Below are 22,367 nucleotides of genomic sequence, written 5' to 3' on the forward strand. Positions count from 1 at the left end.
TCCTTACTCTCAAATAACAGCCCAGACCCTTGCCTCCTCCTGGGAGTCCTCCATGATTTTCATGAAGAACTTCCATTTGGACTCTGTTGCCTCCTTACCTGCCATTGCAGATTCCCAGATGCTGCCTCCCTCTCTTCTGCCCCCTCTCCCATCACCCCCAGAGCCCTGCAGGATGAGAATGACCACCCAAGTGTGACCCTGGAGGACATGGCAGCTTCCCCAATCTCTCCATGTCCCTGGCTTTGCCCGAACGTGGTGATGCAGACAGTGCAGAAATAAATACATGGGCTCCAAGGTCGTCCTCCCACCCCAGGAGTACAGCCCCACCCTTCCACATGCTCACCTGGGTCTCTGCTCCATCTCCCTGGCAGGTCCTAGGGGGTCCATGGCTTGCGGTTCTCCTTCATCTCTTTGGGGCCCAGGGGCTGGGCCCCACCCCAATGCTTCATGGGACACCTGACACTGTTGGCCTTGTGCTCAAAGGCCCTGCAGTTCTTGCACTTCACCTGTAAGGGGAGCAAGCGGTCACATCCCAGGCTGAGCTCTATGGGGACTTGGAGGACAGACTCAGGGATGTGAGTATGGGTGATGGAGAGGGACCTAAACACGGGCTCACTGGGCCCCCGGATAGTGAAGATGTGAGGGTGGATCCTGAGACTCATGTTAGTTATGGGGAAATACAAGAAAGATGATTGGAGGTCTAAGTGTCAATAGATAGACACAAATAAAAATACATGGACACAAAACAGCTGGAAACCACACTAGCTATGAAATGAGGTGGTTGTCCTGAGACACAGGAGCATCTGCCTGGTGAGGACGTCCCAAGGCGGGTGGTCCTGGGATGGGAGAAGACAGCTCAGTTATGGACACGGAACTTGCCATGTCCAAATCCCGAGTCTGTCGTCTGTGCCATCCCCTCCCAATTCCTGACACAGCCAAGTCTCTACTCCTCCTCTGGTCGAGGGGCCTTGTGTGCCACTGGGACCCTCTGTTGCTTTGTCCCTGTCTGGGCCATCAAGGGTCTGCAAGTTCCTACTGTAGAGAAAGACCTGCCATCTCCCACACCACCTTGGAAATGCAGGTCTCTTTCTCAGCTATAGAATTAGGAACTTCCTGAGAAAAAAGAGGGGAAAAAAGTTTCAAAATCACACAGAGAAAGGAGTTCCTCATGGACCCTCTGTCCCAAATAAGGATGTAGGGATGTCATGACCATTCAGGAAGCACAGCTATCTATCCCCGGAAACTTCATTTCTAGACCTTTGACCATGCTCCCATAATTACCACCCCCAGGGCAGGACTCTAAGTGTAAATATTGGGGCTCACCTGGTGAGTTTGAATGAGTCATTTAGGGGAGTTTGATTATGTCCATCCCAACCCATCCCAGCAGGACAGAGCAAGACAGTATTTCTGAGACTGACACCATCATCAGTGCTGCAGGGATACTGGGCCCCCCATATAGAAGAGGAAACATATAGTATGCTCCCCTCTGGAAAATGGGAAGGTCCCATGGACAGAGAGGAGGGGACTTCCAAGCACATCTTCTCTGAGACAAAGCTGTTTTCTCCTCTCCTAGACAAGGAGCTTCACAGATGATGGTCTGGGCTATTTTTTTCTTTTTCATCTTTCTATCCTCACTGCCTTCAGTTAACCAGTTAGTAATGAATGTGAAATGAGTGTGTTAGAATGGAGTCTGAAGAACTCAGTCATTTTGGCTCTACTGTGGCAAGGTTCAGGAAATGGTAAAGACTGTTCGCAGAAATAAAGGTCATTTCTTGCGTTTTCTATGCTCTCTGCAACACCCACTTGGAAAATTTTATAGTTTCTTTGCAAACTTGAAAGCTAATCTACAAACCACACGACGAACTGTTAGCAAAGGCGTGAAAAGACTTGCAAAATAGAGATGAACTACCATGATAGGTAACCCCTAGTGTGTGCTTCTGTGAAATAGCTTCCTGCACCAGCTCACCAGCTGTGGTTAGAGCTTATAAAAACCCAAAGCTCTGGTCTCTAGGGGCTGCACTTTTGGGACTTCAACCCCAGCAGTCGAATTGTCTGGAATAAATCTCCTCTCAAATTTTCCTGCAATCCTGGTCTGGTGTCTCCTTAAACTCGCGGGCACTTGACAACATTTGGAGGCTCCAACGAGATGCCCAGCACTCTGTGTCCCAGGGTTGAGACACCCAGGCCGGCCAGCCTGTCTGGGGGGTTGCCTGAAACCCGCTGGATCTCTAGGAGAGATGCCATCTGAGACACCCCAAGGCTACAGCTATCCAGTGGGTCACGGACAACTTTTTGGCAGACACCCCCCGGTCCAAGATTTGGCAAAGAACTCAAGGAACACAAGCTGACCACTGAAGGTAAGAAATGTAAAGGAGGAAACTCCTTTGCTTTACCGCTGAGAGCTCTTGGTTTTATGGGACTAGTCAAGGACTGTTGTGATTGAGGATCGGACGCGATCAGACTCACGCAATGAGATCTCCAGGGCCAGCATGTTGGAGGAGAGTTTGAAGTGCCGAGCTCGGAGGAAGGAGTTCTGGCAGCCAGAGCCCCAAGGAAAGGGTTCTAGTTAGGTGAGGAATTCAGACTGACAGAGGGTTGTTCTCCTGGCTTTGGTTGTCAAAGCCTGATTATTATTTGTCCCTGTCTTGTTGAGATCGCAGTGCTTATGCTGTAATTATTCGGTCCCTACAACCATGAGTGATCGGTGTGTGAGTGGGGATCCCTGGTGCCTGCACCTGAGTTTCCAGTTTGTGGCTCCACAGTGCATAACTACGGAGACCGAGTGGGCTCTAACCTGCGGTTCCGTGGCGATGCCCACCCGGCTGAGGGTGGTATCAGACACTCTCTGATGCTAGTCGGGGCTTTCTACCGACCCACCCATTGCTCAGAGGCGCCTAAGCTCCCGCAAGGGACCCAGCCAGGCGCACACCTGGGAGGCTCCTCACAGGGCACCTGCTTCCCTTGTCCGTTGAACTGTGTTCACAAGCCAAGGGGAACGGTAAATGGTAAATGGTTTGCTCTGTAGGCTCTCTTTGTTCCTCAGAGAAATCTCTTGTGGCATCTCTGAGGTCGGGCCGCTCTCCGCGGACCCTCCAGATCTCTTTCCTTGGAGCCCAGACCTCTGGCTACAAGGTCTGTTGGACCTTTCCCAGACGAGACTGGCCTCTGGTCTTGGCTCCCCTCTCTGCCCTTGCGTGATGCTTGGCACCTCTGTACTCAAACATCCTTTGTTCTGAGTACTGCTCTCATCTGTCTGCTCCTCCTTGCCCTTTATTGGTGTACTGATTCCTGCCTCTTGTCGGACGGTTGTAATTTCGCAGGACGGGACCCTAGACCTTAAGAATCGGGAGAGGGCAAGTCCTCAGAGGCCTCCCTGAGGGTGTCTCCTATGACATTTCAGAGAAGCCTTTAGAGACGAGGGCGAGTACGGAATTAAGTAGTCAAGGGAGAAAGTACAGATTGTGTCCAGCAGCCCCCTGTCCTTAGTGCTCCAGGGACTGACCAACGGGGGAACTTCACACTCTTTGTGAATCAGAACAGCCCACAGTTAGGGTGAGGTAGCCATAACAGGGCTCATCAGATCCTAGAAATATCAGAGCTATATAAAGTAACTAAGCCCCAGAGCCACCTGTTCCAGTTCCCCTAGAGAACAGTAGAGGCCCGCGTAGAAAATACCCTCCCTAAAGAAAGGCTGTGCGCTCAGGGACCGTCATCCTACTTCACTACCAACAGCCTCCAAATCAAGAAAGAGGGTCCCTGTCTTTTTTTTTTTTTTTTTTTGTATTTTTCCGAAGTTGGAAATGGGGAGGCAGTTAGACAGACTCCCACATGTGCCCAACCGGGATCCACCTGGCATGCTCACCAGGGGGCGATGCTCTACCCATCTGGGGCGTCGCTCTGTCACAATCAGAGCCATTCCAGCGCCTGAGGCAGAGGTCACAGAGCCATCCTTAGTGCCCTGGCAAACCTTGCTCCAGTGGAGCCTCAGCTGCGGGAGGGGAAGAGAGAGACAGAGAGGAAGGAGAGGGGGAGGGGTGGAGAAGCAGATGGGTGCTTCTCCTGTGTGCCCTGGCCGGGAATCGAACCCGGGACTCCTGCACGCCAGGTCGACACTCTACCACTGAGCCAACTGCCAGGGCCAAGGGTCCCTATCTTACAAACTGTTAAGGAGGACAAGGCAGACTAAGAAGGAAAAGGAAGAACTTTTCCTTGTTTATGTCCCTTTCTCCTCTAGTAAATTATATAACTAGAAGACTTTTCATAGAGAGTAATTTCCCAACTATTAGTAGTAGCTCCGAAAATTGACGATAATAGAGACAGTTTAGAGGAAAAACAAGCTCAGGTAGTGGTAGCTGCGTTAGAACACCCCCCAAAAAAGGGGGGGTGCACATTAAAAAACTCTCCATAAATTAAAGTAGCCAACTTTTAGAGAAAACTAGGCAAGTCAAAAATTGCTAGACCCGGAGAAGGCACGGGCCATGTAGAATATTACCACTGGGGACCTACCTGCGGGCGGGCAGCGCGGCCAGGCTGCAGCCAAGCATGAGTAATAGTGGCACAAGAAATAAAAGCAGCAGCCAGGGTAATGCTGCCTCCACAGAATTCAGGGCGCACACGGCCCACGCGGTGCTTACTTACGCTCCGAGGAACGGCGCCGCGTGGCGGCTCCCGGCGCGGCTCCCCCCGAGGCTCCCGGCGCGGCTCCCCCCGAAGGTCCCGGCGCGGCTCCCGGCGCAGCTCCCCCCGAAGGTCCCGGCGCGGCTCCCGGCGCAGCTCCCCCCGCGGCTCCCGGCGCAGCTCCCCCCGAGGCTCCCCCCGCGGCTCCCCCCGCGGCTCCCGGCGCAGCTCCCCCCGCGGCTCCCGGCGCAGCTCCCCCCGAGGCTCCCCCCGCGGCTCCCCCCGCGGCTCCCGGCGCAGCTCCCCCCGCGGCTCCCGGCGCAGCTCCCCCCGAGGCTCCCCCCGAGGCTCCCCCCGCGGCTCCCGGCGCGGCTCCCCCCGCGGCTCCCCCCGAGGCTCCCCCCGCGGCTCCCGGCGCAGCTCCCCCCGAGGCTCCCCCCGCGGCTCCCCCCGAGGCTCCCGGCGCGGCTCCCCCCGCGGCTCCCCCCGAGGCTCCCCCCGCGGCTCCCCCCGCGGCTCCCGGCGCAGCTCCCCCCGCGGCTCCCGGCGCAGCTCCCCCCGAGGCTCCCCCCGCGGCTCCCCCCGCGGCTCCCGGCGCAGCTCCCCCCGCGGCTCCCGGCGCAGCTCCCCCCGAGGCTCCCCCCGAGGCTCCCCCCGCGGCTCCCGGCGCGGCTCCCCCCGCGGCTCCCCCCGAGGCTCCCCCCGCGGCTCCCGGCGCAGCTCCCCCCGAGGCTCCCCCCGCGGCTCCCCCCGAGGCTCCCGGCGCGGCTCCCCCCGCGGCTCCCCCCGAGGCTCCCCCCGCGGCTCCCGGCGCGGCTCCCCCCGCGGCTCCCCCCGAGGCTCCCGGCGCGGCTCCCCCCGCGGCTCCCGGCGCGGCTCCCGGCGCAGCTCCCGGCGCGGCTCCCCCCTAAGCTCCCGGCGCGGCTCCCGGCGCGGCTCCCGGCGCGGCTCCCCCCGCGGCTCCCCCCGCGGCTCCCGGCGCGGCTCCCCCCGCGGCTCCCCCCGAGGCTCCCCCCGCGGCTCCCGGCGCAGCTCCCCCCGAGGCTCCCCCCGAGGCTCCCCCCGCGGCTCCCGGCGCGGCTCCCCCCGCGGCTCCCCCCGAGGCTCCCCCCGCGGCTCCCGGCGCAGCTCCCCCCGAGGCTCCCCCCGCGGCTCCCCCCGAGGCTCCCGGCGCGGCTCCCCCCGCGGCTCCCCCCGAGGCTCCCCCCGCGGCTCCCGGCGCGGCTCCCCCCGCGGCTCCCCCCGAAGCTCCCGGCGCGGCTCCCCCCGCGGCTCCCCCCGAGGCTCCCCCCGCGGCTCCCGGCGCAGCTCCCCCCGCGGCTCCCGGCGCAGCTCCCCCCGAGGCTCCCGGCGCGGCTCCCGGCGCAGCTCCCCCCGAAGCTCCCGGCGCCTGCCCCTCTCCTGGGGCCCCGGGGATCCCAGGCACCCTAACCAATTCCCCCAGTAGTGTGCTCTAATAAAGAACCCTTATTCTTAACCCAAGGGCTGCGCCAGGTGATTAGGACAAAAGGTTTTAATAGCCCAGTAAGCCAGGGGCATTTACCCCTCCTACCGCCTCTGCTTTGGCTCCAGGGAATCACAGCCTCACACCTAGAGCCAAACCCGAGGGGGGACTTAAGGAATACTGCCCTTTCTAAGCCCCTAGAGGGAAGCACCGCCGGCTGATGCCTCGCCGTAGGGGAAGCAACCTGCCTTAGTTTACATCCCCTTTTCCTCAAGCGACCTATAGAATTAGAAGACTCAGAATCCCCCTTTCCCAGACAAGCCTCAAGCCCGAACAGGACTGTTAGAATTGACCTACTTGGGATGAATGCCAGCAGCTTCTAGTTACCTTGTTCACTGCAGGAGAGAGGGAAAGAATCAAAACTAAGGCAAGGAAAGCTGCTACGGCCGGTTGGCTCAGTGGTAGAGCGTCGGCCTGGCATGCAGGAGTCCCAGGTTCGATTTCCGGCCAGGGCACACAGGAGAAGCGCCCATCTGCTTCTCCACCCCCTCCTCTCTCCTTCCTCTCTCTCTCCATTGGAGCAAAGTTTGCCGGACACTGAGGGTGGCTCTGTGGCCTCTGCCTCAGGCGCTAGAATGGCTCTTGATTGCAGCAGAGCGACGCCCCAAGATGGGCAGAGCATCGCCCCCTGGTGAGCATGCTGGGTGGATCCCGGTCGGGCGCATGCGGGAGTCTGTCTGACTGCCTCCCCATTTCCAACTTCAGAAAAAAAAAAAGAAAAGAAAAGCGGCTATGTTTAGGAATAAATAGGTCTGAGGAAGACAACCAAGACCACCTCGAGAAGGTGTTTTCGGTTGCCCAGTCTAAGTAGGACCCTCACACCACAGCATAATAGAAAGCTTTGAATACTTTCACCAGTTTCTGTTAGCCGGGATCAGAGGAACTGCGAAGAAACCCATCAATAAGGTGTCAGAAGTTATTCAGGGTCCTCAGGAGACTCCCACAGCTTTCAAAAAGAGACTACAGGAAGCTTACAGAATCTATACACCTCTAGACCCAGATGCACCAGAAAATATTAGGACAGTCAACTTAGCCTATCTGTCACAGTCAACTCCGACACATTAGAAAAAAAAGCACTACAAAAATTAGAAGACTTCCTCGGAACAAGCCTTTGAGGGATAGAAACATGAACTGCTAGGGAAATAAAGCTAAGCCCTTCAAACGGGACATTGCTCCTCCCTCGATCACATCACCCTGTTTAGCCCCTAAGATGGCGGGTTAGCCAAAGATAGGTAAGATTCCTGAAGGCAGGAACAACTGAACACAGGCACAGTCGAAGAGGGGCCATCGGGAGAAGACTTAAAAACTAACAAAGGTGAGGCTCAGACTCTCACCCCAACCATGCAGAAGCCTACTCCCCTGAGATAGTAGCTTAGTGGCCTTCGTCCACTGTCCAGGGCACCAACAGAGAGGAGGAGCTCCCGAGAAGCTCCAGAAAACTGAGCGGCTGATGCTATTACCAAGAAGGTAGCCCGAAAACCAGGGAGGGATTTTAGGAAACTTAAAATGTGCCAGCAATGAAGGGATAACTAAGAATAAGGAAGGGTTATTAGGAATACTAGGTAAGAGACATTTGTACCTACTCTCCTAGACAGAGCAATTATTAAGTCAGCTATGTCAAGCTACTTATCTAGGCCAAATAAAGCTACTAGAATTATTTAAGAAAAACTATTTTGTCAGGCTTAAAATCTATTATAAAACAGCAGTGTCCAACTGTTTAGTGTGTATCCAAGTAAACACTAAGCAAGGTGGATAAATTATAAAAAGAAATAGGGAAAGAGGAACTTTCCCAGGTGAACTTTTAGAAATAGATTTTTTACTAAAGTAAAGCCACAGGCACAGGAATACAAGAACCTCTTAGTTTTTATTGACACCTTTTCAGGATAGGTAGAAGCTTTTCCTACTAGAAATAAGACCATAGTAAGAGTTGTTTAAAAAATTACTGTATAAGAAGATTATTCCCACATTTAGCTTGCCTATTAATGTTAGGTCTAATAATAGGCCTACTTTGTATCTAAGGTCTCACAGCTAGTCGGAAAGACACTCAAAATTAATAAGAAATTACATTGTGCTTACAGGCCTCAGAGTTAGGAACAGGTCAGAAAAATAAACCAAACTCTGAAAGAAGTCCTAACCAAATTCATTCCAAAAACGGGTGGCCCTGGCCGGTTGGCTCAGCGGTAGAGCGTCGGCCTAGCGTGCGGAGGACCCGGGTTCGATTCCCGGCCAGGGCACACAGGAGAAGCGCCCATTTGCTTCTCCACCCCTCCGCCGCGCTTTCCTCTCTGCCTCTCTCGTCCCCTCCCGCAGCCAAGGCTCCATTGGAGCAAAAGATGGCCCGGGCGCTGGGCATGGCTCTGTGGCCTCTGCCTCAGGCGCTAGAGTGGCTCTGGTCGCAACATGGCGATGCCCAGGATGGGCAGAGCATCGCCCCCCTGGTGGGCAGAGCGTCGCCCCTGGTGGGCGTGCCGGGTGGATCCCGGTCGGGCACATGCGGGAGTCTGTCTGACTGTCTCTCCCTGTTTCCAGCTTCAGAAAAATGGAAAAAAAATAAAAAATTAAAAAAAATAAAAACGGGTGAAAACTGGACTAGCTTACTCCCCCTAGTTCTGCTAAAAGCTAAATACACCCCTTACTAGGCAGGATTTATGCAATATAGAATTTTATTTGGCAAGGCAACACCCATTCTCCCAAAACTCCCTAAGAGACCACCTCAGAGACGGTGCAAACAAATCCCACCAAGCCCCGTACGTGGACCCTGAGAAGGACGACATGCCCTGCTCCAGCCACAGACCAGACGCTGGCTGGTCTACGTAGGACAGAATCCTGAGGAGCTTCGCCACGGGACTCAGGCTCCTTATAATTAAACTTTAGGGAGGGAGGGAAAAGCTAGGGTCAGGGGAAGGCCCAAACAAGTTATCTTAAAGTTTAATATATATGTTACTACAAGTCAGATGGGGGAATAAGTCCCTTAACCAGAAGAAAAGCTACTTAGAGAGAGGACACCTCCAAGAAGAAATATGTTTTAAAAAGAAAATTACCTATTACTAGCTTGGTTGTCACTAAAGGTTAAAGGTTTTAGAAATTAGCAGTTCTGATGAACTAGGAAAGGAATTATACAGTTTTAATAATAAAACATAAAGTATAGAAATAATTTTAAAGAAAAAAAGGAAAATTGTTATAAAAGCTAAATATTTAAAGTTCATAAAAAGTTAAAGGTTTATATAAGTTAGGGAAGGTTTGTACAACCTATAAAAAGTAAAAGGTTTGTACAAAAAAAATTTTTTTAAATAGAATAAGCCTCTATTGTGTATTCTAGTATATATTATGCCTCATGTTTGTTTACATAGAGGAAATAGTTTTACAAAATAGAAAGGAACTAAACCTGCTGTTCCTAAAAGAGGGAGGGCTTCGCATAGCCGTGAGGAAAGCCAGCGGCTTCTATGCCAAATTCAGGAGAAATTCAAGACACCTCATCAATAGTCCAGAATAACATAAAGAGGAAAAAATTAGACAAAAATCCACTTAATAGTTCTCCAAAGCACTTACTCTCCTATCCCTATAGAGGAAAATAAATCAAGGAGTTGATTAAAACTTAAATAAAACCAGTGGAGAATGTGACAAGATGCCAAGAAATTGTAAAAATTGTTAGCAGAAATAAATGCCATTTATGGTATTTTGTATGCTCTCTGCCACCACCACTGGAAAAATTTTTTATATTTTCTATACAAACTTGAAAACTAAGCTAGAAACCACAAGAGGAGCTGTTAGCAACAGGTGTGAAAAGACTTGCAAAATAGAGATGAACTACCATGATAAGCAACCCCTAGTGTGTGCTTCTGTGAAATAGCTTCCTGCACCAGTTGTGGTTAGGGCTTATAACAACCCAAAGCTCTTGTCACTAGGGGCTGGGACTTCAACACTAGCAGTCAAATTGGCTGGAATAAATCTCTCCTCCAATTTTCCTGCAATCCTGGTCTGGTGTCTCCTTAAACTCGCCAGTCATTTTGCAACACTAAGTGCTCTTAGCCTGGCCCACCCAATTTCCATAACTGCTCACCCACTGGCTCCCACTTGTGGGTGGAACACAGAGCACATTCCTAGCAGCTGTGGCTGATGCAATGCTGTGAGAATACTACAGCTCCCAGAAGCCTCCTGGGCACACCCAGGAAGGAAGCTCGCTGGCTATAAGGAAGTGACTCAGCGCCAACCCCACAGCTCCCTAATCTTTTCAGCCATTGGCTATGAAGGACACGCCATAACACCCTATAGGCTGAACCCATGTATATAAACTGGCTTACTTCCTGAATAAAGCAGATGTGCATCACTGAACCTGGTCCCCAGAGTCCGGTCGTACTCACCCCCGGTGGGCCTTGTCCACAACTGGAGTCCAACGTGGGGCAGGGACCTAACCGGCATCCAAGGGATGAGTGAGTGACCCTCTGCAATGGGAGAGGGTCCTCCTCCTTGCACGCCCTATTGCAGAGTAGGCGAGCTGAAGTTTGTGAAAAGGATCTCTGTGTTACCGGGAGATCCTCTCTGGCTTCAACCCTTGGCTCCGGGACGAGCCTCTCTGGGACCCGAGTATTTGGGCCCGAGCTTTCAGGCACGTCCGTTCGGCCGAAGTACATGGGGGACAAATTTTCCCTCTCCGCCTCACTCCTGCCTTATTGTCAATACACGCCTGCTTGACCCGTGCTCCTGCTGGGGACCCTCCGCTGGTCCCTAAGGTCCTACAGTCTACCCCTCTCTCTACGGAGCCCCTACCTCCCTATTTGCCCCCCTCCACTGAGGAGAAAAGTAGTTTAGCCTCCGAGTTTGACAAAATGGCGGCTGAGTGCACAGAAACGAAACCAACCGAATTGCTAACTGCGCCATCAGCTCTGCGGCCGGAAAAAGCAGAAGTCACTATTTCCGCATTCCCTGCCGGGGCTCAGTGCCCCACCCCAGCCTCTCAGATGCCATTTTCTCCAACACGTGTTCCTGCTGCAGACCCGTGGGCCAGCCTATATGCCACCATGTGTCTTTTTTCTTTCTGTTCGTCTTGTCTATCTTTCTGTATCTCTCGCTCTCTCTCTCTCCCCAGCCCCCCTCTCTGAAATGATGCTGGAAGGACCCAGCCACGGCACAGTGGTGGGGATCACACCCTCTTCTAATGCAAGGGAGAGGTTATGCTTGTGTTTTTCAGCCAATTTGGATCCCAGGAACCCCCCAACCTGCTTGACAGGGTTTTCTGGGCACCCACTAAGTGGTTCAGTCTTCACCTGTCCAAAGCCACAGCCCTGGCCTTCTCCACACCGACTACACCTGAGGGGAAGAGGGCCTCAGCGCTCAAGAAGAAAACCTCGCAGCCAGCATGCACGCTCCATCACCTGGGGGGATATGGAGGCTTTGGGGGGTGGGGTGGGCCCAGAGAATTGCCCCTGACGGGCCCCCAGGCCCTGGTGTTCTGTTCTTGCTTATGTGTGCTATAGTAACCACTGACTCCCAGACGCAGGCAGCCTGGGGCTCGAGCCTGGCAGCGCGAGCTGGTTTTTTCAGTTCATCTTTGGAGGATGAGGAGAATTGGGCTAGAGTTGCGATTCGCAGACTCTAGAAGGTAAATGGCGGCAGCTGCAGTGGGAGGATGAATGGAAGCCAGGCTTGCATCGCTAAGCAGCCGCTGAAACGGCAGGGAGTGACTGCTAAGCTGCTGGTGGGTTCGCTGACATTTTGGGACATAGGGGTGGTCGCCATCATGCTCTCCAGAGCAGAGATGGAAATGCTGACTGCCATTGCCATGTGCTCCTCTTTAGGGCAGTGTAAGACCTGCCAGGACGGCAGGGATGAGGGGGGTGGCTGAGGCCTCATGTGCATGGACTGATTTCCTGGACTATGACCTGAGTGAGGACTGGCTCCTTTGTTGGACGGACTTACGGGTTTTGGACAATGTGAAATACCCTGATGGGGGTGGGGGGGCAGCTTTGCTGGAGGGCCTCCCCCTGCCCTGGGAAGCTTTTCCCATGGCTAGAAAGAAGGCTGAGAACATTCTGCACTTTTGGCAAAGTTCTCAGAGACTGGTGAAATGTGCCTTTGTAATTGTATGATTTGTCATGTTGTTATAATTTGTGTAATGTGCCTTGCAACCATATGCAGTACACAGCCCACGGCAAACCCATCCATTCTGTGTTTGGATGCTGGGACCTTTGTGGGAAGGGGTCATGCATGAACCTACGCCCATTTTTTACAATCAAAATGGAACTGTGTTTAACGGCACCTGGAAGGTCTCTGTAACACAATGGGAGGGAAATGACATCCTGACCCCTAGGAGGAATCCCCTGTTAAAGATCCCCATTCTATTTCCTAACTAGTCAAACATTACAGAAGCTTGCCTCATTGTTTAATCCAGCTAATCTATTAGCATATAGTATAATAGGTATTATAGTTGTTTTAGTTCTACTAGGGTTCCATTGCATAATGTGTAGCATTCAGAAGCTACAACAGCAAGCTGTCATTCATCAAGTCCAATTGGCCTTAATTAAAAGAGGAGGGGGAGGTGTGGATGGAGTGCAGAGCGCATTCCTAGTAGCTCTGGCTGATGCAATGCTGTGAGAATACTACAGCTCCCAGAAGCCTCCTGGGCATACCCAGGAAGGAAGCTCGCCGGCTATAAGGAAGTGACTCAGCACCAACCACGCAGCTCCCTAATCTTTTCAGCCATTGGCTATGAAGGACACGCCATAACACCCTATAGGCTGAACCCATGTATATAAGGTAGCTTACTTCCTGAATAAAGTGGGTCTGCGTCACTGAACCTGGTCCTCGGAGTTGGGTCTTTGCGTCTCCGTTGTCCTCGCCTCCGGCAGGACTAGTCCACACCCACTGTCCCAGCAATGGGGTCCATTTCCTTTGGAATTTACTTTTGGGGTTAATTTAGCATTTGGAAGATTTTCATTTTCTCTGTGCTCAGATTTACTATGAAACTTAAGGAATCCTCACTCCTCTCCTCTGCCTAAAGCCCCGTCACTCCCTAGTTTACATGCCCTACTCTATGAACTATATAACGACACAAGTGAAAGGAAATACCCCAAAATAAAAAAAGAAATAAATTAAGGAAACTTACCTGAAATCCACCTGTGATCCTCGGATCAGTCAGCAGATCCTCAGAACACTCACTGAGGGAACTTCTCTGCCCGAGGAAACGAAGTTTCCAGGGAAACTGAGAACTGGTCACTGGGGGCATTTCCAGTTCTTCTGACCTTTAAGTTTGTTGAATATCAGGTGACATGTGTGAGGTGAGCATCCAATTAGCATAATGCCATGCATGGAAAGCGGTCTTGCAGGAATGCCCTGTCCTTGGTCCTTTACAGTTCTCAGGACTTTTCATCTTAGAGGGACTCATGTGCTTACGGTCAGGAATCTGTACCCTCTGAGTGGTCAGATGCATGTGAGGTGAGCCGTGTAGTAATGCACTGAGGGTCGCGTTCTGTGGCCCTGAGCCCCTCTGCACTCTGTGCAGCCATCGCCGTCGACCTCTCCCAGGCTTGTCAGGTTGTAGCACTGCAGCTGTTTCTATGACACACTAGTCTTCTCCTGTGTTATGAAGACCTCCTGGGCCCCCACTGACTACAGACCCTGCCTGACATGGTTGCCCCCTGTCTCAGGGAAGCTGACCGCTCTAGGGAATTCAAGGGGAGGGAGCCCACAGATCTGTCTCTTTGGGAATGGCTTGTTCTGCACTTTGCCAGGTGACTCATGCTGAGCTTAAGTCACCCCCTGCAGAGAGATGGAGCTCTATTTCCTGCTTGCACCACCCTCTTCTGTGGGTGGATGCTGCCTCCCCTCTTTGGGGGTGTCACCCGACTCTTTCTGCAGTTCCTCGTTGCTCCGCCAGGGGTTGGGTTTGATTAAGAGACACAGAAGGAGAGAAACTAGCATCACCGCTTTGCCCCCCCCCCCCGTAGGTCCACGGACCTTCTGGCCTGCAATACAAGGCCACAAGTCCCGCCCCTCCTGGTACCCGCCCAGGTGGGGGTCTCCTGTTTCCCTTCTGTGGGCACTTTGGGGTGTGGTGTTGGCATTTTGGGATGTGTATATACTCGAAATCCCTTCTCTTGTGCATTAATTGTTGGTGAACCTGCCCCCATGATGACCATGATAAAGGTCCGGGAATCCAGCCCCGCCCCCCCGGGTCCATCCTGTGGGGGCAGCAGGGCCTGCGGGGACTTCCCACAGGTGCCTGGGTCCCAGCCTGACCACCCTACCCCCAAGAAGCTGCCTGTGCCTCTCCTCCTGCATGTGCCCCAGTGGCACCTGGTCCACCTGCCTCTGCCCCAGGCAGTGACGTCCACTCTCAAGACCACCCTCCTGTGGCTGAGGGTTCCAGGCCAGCTTGAAAACGAGTTTCCTTTCCCTCGGGAATTCTACAAAGCAGCAAAGGAGACTCTTCAAATCTCCTGATGAGAATCTTCATTCTGCTTGGAGAAAGCAAATACAGTAAATTATTAAAAACAAAAAACAAAAACAAACAAAAAACGAAGAAACCCCACAGACTAAAAAAAAAGCTCAAAATGTGGCTGATGGGATTAGGGATTTATCCTCCTGTTTTCCGGGCTGTTGCTGGGAAGAGATGGGGAAGTACCAGCTATACTCAAGAGCATCCTGTGGCCCAGTGGGCAGGGCTGCCTGTCTCCTCTCCAGCGTTGCTGCTAGCTGCAGAGACATGGGCTGGAGGTCTCTGATCCTGCCCCGTGACCTTGCAGAAGCAGGGACACGCACTCTGAGACAGCCAGTAGCTGAGGATGAAGGTCACAGCTGTGTCCCCACCAGGGCTGACAGGGAGACAGGGGGTGCTGGAGGGAAATGGATGAGGGAGGTGGGCTCTGTAGGAAGAGCTGGTGGAGGAAGGGCTGTGAGCACCTGGGGTCTGGGTCTCTGCCCATGGGCCCCGGGCACAGGACTGAATGTGTGCTCAGAACCACGAAGGGACACCCGGCACCACACTCAGCTTCAGCACAGATTTTATTGTTCTAATATCAGCTAGTATTGCTATATTTACAAAGTTGAATTTCTTAGATAATTCTACTTTGAATATTGCCAGGTAATTATACTCTCCTACAATTTATGCCACAACTTTATAAATAGGTAATATCTGAACGTCTCAATTACTTGCAGATTTGTATGGTAAAAGAATCATTTACTAATTTTAACACACAAATACATATTTACTGATAAAAAATGAAACTGAACTTTCTCTGTTTTGATTCTTAGATGGCTGTCTCCTCAGCGTGGGACTCTTAAATTGACTAAGCAGTATGATCCTGAAGGACTTCCTTTGCTAACCCTGAGTGTGTTTGTACAATATGAGTCTTCAGGACAGCACCGTGTTGTTCATGAGCAAAGGTTTCCTTATGATTTTACACTGAATGAGGCCCCTCCCCCCGGGTGATGGTTTCTGAGAATCTGTGGTTTTCCTCCTGACACTCTGATCTCATGCTGGTGTTTCCCCTGCTCTGTGGTCCTGGTGCGCACGGAGCCCCTGAGGGTCCCGGGGAACTGGCGGTCATGGTGTCGGGCAGCACAGATCTGGATCTAACGTGAGCAGTTAAAATTGCTCTTAGATTCCAGACAAATGTAGAAAAGAAATCCAAGTGAGAGAGTGAAAGAAATAGCTACATAACTTTAAAGGTCAAGAGAAAATTTAATGTGACTTGTAGAACTTTAAGGGAATGAGGCCAGCACACCTTAATGTCTAGGGAACTTACCAGAGCCAACCCTGCCGGAGCTAGTGAAGCCAGATGGACATTGAGGTCAGCTCCACAGAGAAGCCGGGTCCTCTCCTTCCAGTGTCCCCAACTGGAATTTCTTCTCCTAGGGGCCATGCATTTGTGCTGAGTTCCACTGTCATTATCCTGGAAGAGAGTTGATAAATCTAATCAGGCTACACTCTGAGGACACTCTCAGCTGCACTCATGTCCTCTCTAGTGAGGGAGCCCCAAGGGTGACACCTCCTGGCTACCCTGGTAACTGTCTGAGTGACATGGAAGGTGTGGACTGTGGAGTCCCAGGGACTGGGAAGCACAGAGGCAGGAGGGACACAGGCAGAGGGTCTGAGAGAGTAACGGTGCTTTGGTGTCTCCATCCCATTCTGGGGGACCTGCCAGGTATGGTCAGGAGTCCTGTTTCTCATCACTGGGCCAAGCTCTGAAATCTGCGGGTGTCCCTGCTGCAGACACATTCTCACCTGTTCTGTCCTATGGCCTGTCCTGAAGGGGTTTGCATCTAATTTCTAAAGCTGTCTTGAAATCTTTGCCATGGTTATTTCTTTTCCTTCTTCTCCTGTGTCCTTTTTCCTAAAGTAACACATTTCCCAGCAAACCTAGGGATCTGATCACCACCCACACCCTTAGGGGCCAACGGAGTTCCCTCACCATTCACTTAGGAATCCTGTACCCTGACCTCCACTGTTATTTTACTTTCAACATTAATATTAGTGGAATTAATAACAGTGTCATTGTTTTTAAAATGACCTGACAGGCTCAAAAAGAAAAAAAAACAAAACAATTATAATATGCTATTTGGCAAAACTTTATTATTGTTGAAAAGAACTGTAAAACACAACTTTAATATAACATTTCATAAACAAAGGTACAAAGCTTTGGGAAGACTCCTGTCTGGCTTCCTACTGAAGTCACCTAGCAAAAACAGTCCCACTCAGAACCCGCGGAGTGACCGTGTGTGGGTCACCATGCTGGGCCCTTCCCTGTGTCCCCAGGACAGGCAGGGCTCACCTCCTGCAGACCTAGACAGAGCTGTCTGTTCACATTAGATTTAAAGGTTCCTTTGAAAGTAGGCCTCATTTTCTATACAATAGATTTAAGTCTAAAAAAATTGTTTCACATGTTAATGCTAAATATACAACCTACAGTTTATTTTTTTGAAATATTTTCACTCATTCATTTGTTTATTTTTATTTTCATTTTAGTTAGAGGAGGGTAGGCAGAGACACACTCTTGCATGCACTCCGACTGGGACCCACCCGGCCAGCCCACTATGGGTCGATGCTTTGTCTATCTGGGGCCATTAGTGCATTGCAACAGAGCCATTTTATTAGCTCCTGAGGTAAGGCCACAAAGCCATCCTCAGAACTTGGGGCCAACACGCTCAAATCGAGCCATAGTTGCAGGAAAAGGAGAGACAGAGAGAATAAAGGGAGAGGGAGAGGGGTGGAGAAACTGATGGGCACTTCTCCTGAGCCTGACCAGAAGTCAAACACGATATCCACATGCCAGCTGGCCCTATTACAGAGCCAACCAGCCGGGGTCCAAACTATAGTTTATTAAAAAACTGACATGAAATATCATTTCATCTCCATAATTCAAAAGTTCCATAATTATAACAACTTCAGATAACCATTGACAATATTTACTAAAAAAAAAAGAGAAAAAAAGAAAATAAAGAACACAAACGGTTACTCCACTACTTGGAATAACGCCCACACACAGAAGTTCATAGCAGAACATTTTATATACACAACAAAAAGATGCAGTCATTGCACGTGTTTGTCCCCGGCATGATCTGGGTCTCCACCACCTGCCCACCCAGACCTGCAGGGGAGTCTCTGATCACCAGCAGAACCTGCTTCTGGTGACGTCCCTTCCACAGGTCAACAGTCAGCTCCAGGTCACCCAGCCTGGAGAACAAGTCTTTGTGTCCCGGGGTGTCTCACTGGCCATTGCTCTCTTCAGAGGAAGAGGACACCTGAAGGTCCTCACAGAGGACACTCAGAGGGACCCGGGTACAGGGTACCTCTGCCTCATCTGGGACTGACAGGCTGTGACCAGGAGGGGCTGGCTTCTCAGCAGGAGGGACGGAGGGAGCTGTTATGAACCTGGAGCTCCACAGGCCCCTGTCTGACCTCATGAAGACCATGCGGAGGGGCTGGCCAGGGATATGGGGATTCAGTGTCACCTGGGATCCGTGGCAGGCCGGGACAGTCCTGAGGAGAGGGCCCTTATGGGGAGGAGGGCCAGGGCGCTGTCCCTGAGCAGGTGTCAGGCTGGGGCCCTGAGGTCTCCCTGCAGGTCTAACTCCAGGGGGGACGGACTGGAGGAAGGACAGTCTGGGGAAACCCCACCTCTGGTCCCTGCGAGCACTTCTGCGGGGACAGGCAGGGGCTGAGTCTGGGCTTCTTGTGGGGGTTCTGGCTGGTTTGGGTCAAGGTCTGAGCAGCTCCATTGCTGAGAGCCTGGGTGCTGAGTTTGGAGTCTTGGCCCAAACTGTGTGCGGCCTGATGCCAGGTGGTCTGTGAGGTCATGTTTGGATTCCTGGTCGGTGACCCACTGGTGAGACTGGGGTCAGCCACACATTTCCTCTGGGTCGTGTAGACGGGCATCGGCCTGGTCGGATGCTGTCAGGAAACACAGCACAGAGATTACACGTCAGGATCAGGCACCATCAAGTACAAAATAAAATTAAACAATGAAAAGCAAAAGCTAAGAACTTAAAACAAGATATAGACATTAAAGCTATCCCAGAAGTACACGGAGGATATAAAGGTCCTTGACCTCAGTGCTGGTCAGTATTAACTACGTTACAAAGTCCCCACCTCCCTTTGATCTCTTTTCTAACATATTCAAAAATCACAAAGCTTCTTCCAAATGTCTCCTGTTAATGATGATTGTGGAAGACCCACTGTTTCAAACCCCTTCCGGGAGAGTGGACACAATTATGGGATTTGGAAGGCCATTTGAGGACTAACAAATTTTGGCGAGTAATTTGAGAGTACAGATCTTGATGTCAGGAAGCCAGTTGTCCCCTAAGTGATGGGCCTTTTGAGGAGTGGAGTAGGGACAGGCTAAAACCCACTCCAGCCTGCTGGGGGTGCACAGGCAAGTGCATGGCAAAATCAGAGGTACTAAGAGCAATGATATGAGGACACTACACTGTAGAAGCCATGTTGGTCCACTCTGAAGGTTACCATCCCCTCACATGGAAACCATTGTGGGAAGTCAGAGTGATCCCAAAGGGGAGAAAAAGACACTGGAGAAGGGGGACACTCACCCTCACATAGACACAGGATTCTGTCTGATCCTTGAAGGAGTGCTGGGGCCTCCTGGGGGGTCTCCTGGGAAACCTCTGGACCAGAGCCTGTCTCTGTTGCTCCTCGTCCCTGCAGGACACGACAGGTGAGTGAGAGTCCCTGCATTTCTCATTCCCAATGGAGAGAAGTCTACTGGCAGCCCAGAACATTTGCCTGTGTCCCTGTCATTCAAGGAGTGCAACCAAGCTAGATTTACCTCCACTCAGAACCTTGCCTCCTCCTAGGAGTCCTCCACGTTTTCGTGAAGGACTTCCATTTGGACTGTGTTGCCTCCCTACCTACCATTGCAGATTCCCAGACACTGCCTCCCTCGCCCCTCGTTCCCTTCACCCCCAGAGCCCCCCAGTATAGGAATGACCACTTGAGTGTGCCCCCTGGTGGACATGGCAGTTTCCCCAACATCTCCATGCCCCTGTCTTTGCCTGGATGTGGTGATGCAGACAGTGCAGGAATGGGCACACTGGATCCCAGGCCCCCAAGAGATTGGTCCTATCCTCCCACATGCTCACCTTGACCTCTGCTCCGTCTCCCTGGCAGTGCTGTTGGGAGGTCCTACAGCCCGCAGGTCTCGGGGGCTCCATGGCTTCTGGTTCTCCTTCATCTGCTTGGGGCCCAGGGGCTGGGGGGCCAGAGCCCCGTCCCAACGCTTCATGAAACACTTGACACTGTTTGCCTTGTGCCCAAAGGCCCCACAGTTCTTGCACTTCACCTGTAGGGGGAGCAAGCGGCCACGTCCCAGGCTGAGTTCTATGGGGACTTGGAGGACAGACTCAGGGATGTGAGTATGGGTGATGGAGAGGGACCTAAACACGGACTCACCGGACCCCCGGATAGTGAAGATGTTAGGGTGGATCCTGAGACTCGTGTTAGTTATGGGAGAACACAGGAAAGGTGAGTGGAGGACTAAGTGTCAATACATAGACACAAATAAAAATATGTGGACACAAAATAGTTGGATATGATGCTAGCTATGAAATGAGGTGGTTGTTCTGAGACTCAGGAGCATCAGCCTAGTGAGGATGTCCCAAAGCGGGAGGTTCTGGGATGGGAGAAGACAGCTCAGTTCTGGATGCAGAACTTGCCAGGCCCAAATCCTGAGTCTGTCGTCCATGCCCGCCCCTGGTTCCTGACACAGCCAAGTATCTACTTACTCCTGGGATCCTCCCCTCGGGGCGGGGAGCCTTGTGTGCCACTGGGGCCCTCTGTTGCTTCATTCCTCACTGGGCTGTCAAGGGTCTGCAGGGCCCACGCTGTGGGGAAGGACCTGCTATCTCCAACTCCACCTTGAAATCTGAGTTCTGTCTTTCTAAGCTAAGGATTTAGGAAATTTGTGAGGAAAGAGAGAGAAAAAAATAAACACAACATTTAAATCACACATAGAAAACAGTTCCTCGTTGACCCTCTCTTCCACATAGGGAAGACAGGACAGTATGATCACTCAGAAAAACCACTGTGTCTCCCTGGGAGACCTCATTTCTAGACCTTTGACCATGTTCCCATAATTACCGGCCCCCAGGGAAGGACCCTAAGAATAAACACCTGGGGCTCACCTGGTAAGTTTGAATGAGTCATTTAGGGGAGTTTGATTATGTCCATCCCAACCCATCCCAGCAGGACAGAGCAAGACAGTATTTCCTGAGACTGACACCATCATCAGTGCTGCAGGAATACTGGGCCCCCCATATAGAAGAGAAAAATTATAGTATGCTCCCCTTTGGAATATGTGAAGCTCCCAGGAACAGAGAGGAGGGAACTTCCAAGTACATCTTCTCTGAGGCAAAGTTATATTCTCCTCTCCTAGACCAGGAGCTTCACAGATGAGGGTCTGGGCTATTTTTTCTTCTTCATCGTTCTATCCTCAGTAACCAAATGAATTAGTTTGTAACTGATTTGAAATGAATATATTTGAACGGTTTCTGAACAAATCAATCATTCTGACTTTATGGGCTCTTAGCCTGGTCCACCCGGTTTCTATAACAGCTCAGTCTCCAGCTCCCACCACCCCAGCGATGAGCCTATTTCCTTTGGAATTTACTTTTGAGGTTACACTTAGCCTTTGAAAGATGTCCGTTTTCTCTTTGCTCAGATTCTCTTTGAAACTCAAGGAATCTTTACTCCTCTGCCTAAAGCCCCGTCACTCCCTAGTTTTCCATTCCCTACTCAGTGAACAATATACGAACCCAAATGAAAGGAAATACACCCCCCGAAAATGTAAACAAAAATAAAAGTAAGGAAACCTACCTGAAACCCAGCTGTGAACTGTGAACGTCCGTCCGTCAGCAGATCCTCAGAACACGCAGTGAGGAAACTTCTCTGCCCGACGAGATGGAGCATCCAGGGGGACCGAGGACGGGACACTGGGGCTTTTCCCGTTCTTTGGGGCTTTTAAGGTGGTTGGACGGTTGACAATCACGAGTCAGGAGACACGTGAGAGGTGCCACCCAATTAGCATAATACCCATGGACGGAAGGCAGTCTTGCAGGAATGCCCTGTTATTGGTCCTTTTCAGCTCTCAGGACTTTTCATCTTAGATGCACTCATGTGCTTACGGTCAGGAATCTGTACCTTCTGAGTGGTCAGATGCATGTGAGGTGAGCCGTGCAGTAATGTGCTGAGGGTCGCGTTCTGTGGCCCTGAGCCCCTCCTCACTGTGTGAAGCCATCGCCGTCGACCTCTCTCGGGCTTGTCATGTTGTTGCACTGCAGCTGTTTCTATGACACACTAGTCTTCTCCTGTGTCATGCAGACCTCCTGGGCCCCCACTGACTACCGACCCTGTCTGCCACCATTGCCCCCTGTCTCAGGGAAGCTCTAGGGAATTCACGGCGAAGGAGCCCACAGACCTGTCTCTTGTTCTGCACTTTGCCTGGTGACTCAAGTCACCCCTTGCGGACAGGTGGAGCTGTACTGTCAGTGAGCCCAGAAGCCTTCGTGGGTGGATGCAGCCTCCCTTCCTCGGCGGTGGCGCCCAATTCCTTCCGGCTTTCCTCTCCCCTCCACCAAGATAGGGGGTTTGATTAAGAGACCTAGAACAGCCTGGCCTGTGGTGGCGCAGTGAATAGAGTGTCAGCACCTCGAGTGCTGGGGTTGCCGGCCCGAAACCATGGGTTTGCCTGGTTGGGACACATATGGGAGTTAATGTTTTTTGCTCTTCCCTGCTCTTTCT

General features: G+C 52.0%; 1 long non-coding RNA gene across 1 annotated transcript in view; it reads left to right on the forward strand.

The window, feature by feature from the left end:
* Positions 1–2,006: 2,006 nt before the first annotated feature.
* The window catches only part of LOC136309104 (uncharacterized), a 49,784-nt gene continuing 29,423 nt past the window's right edge, over positions 2,007–22,367 (forward strand). Inside the window, exon 1 of the long non-coding RNA XR_010726226.1 lies at positions 2,007–2,357. This is a non-coding gene — a long non-coding RNA (uncharacterized lncRNA). The remainder of the gene's footprint in view (positions 2,358–22,367) is intronic.

The sequence above is a fragment of the Saccopteryx bilineata genome, chromosome 6 (assembly GCF_036850765.1).
Source record: "Saccopteryx bilineata isolate mSacBil1 chromosome 6, mSacBil1_pri_phased_curated, whole genome shotgun sequence".
Lineage (NCBI taxonomy): Eukaryota > Metazoa > Chordata > Mammalia > Chiroptera > Emballonuridae > Saccopteryx > Saccopteryx bilineata.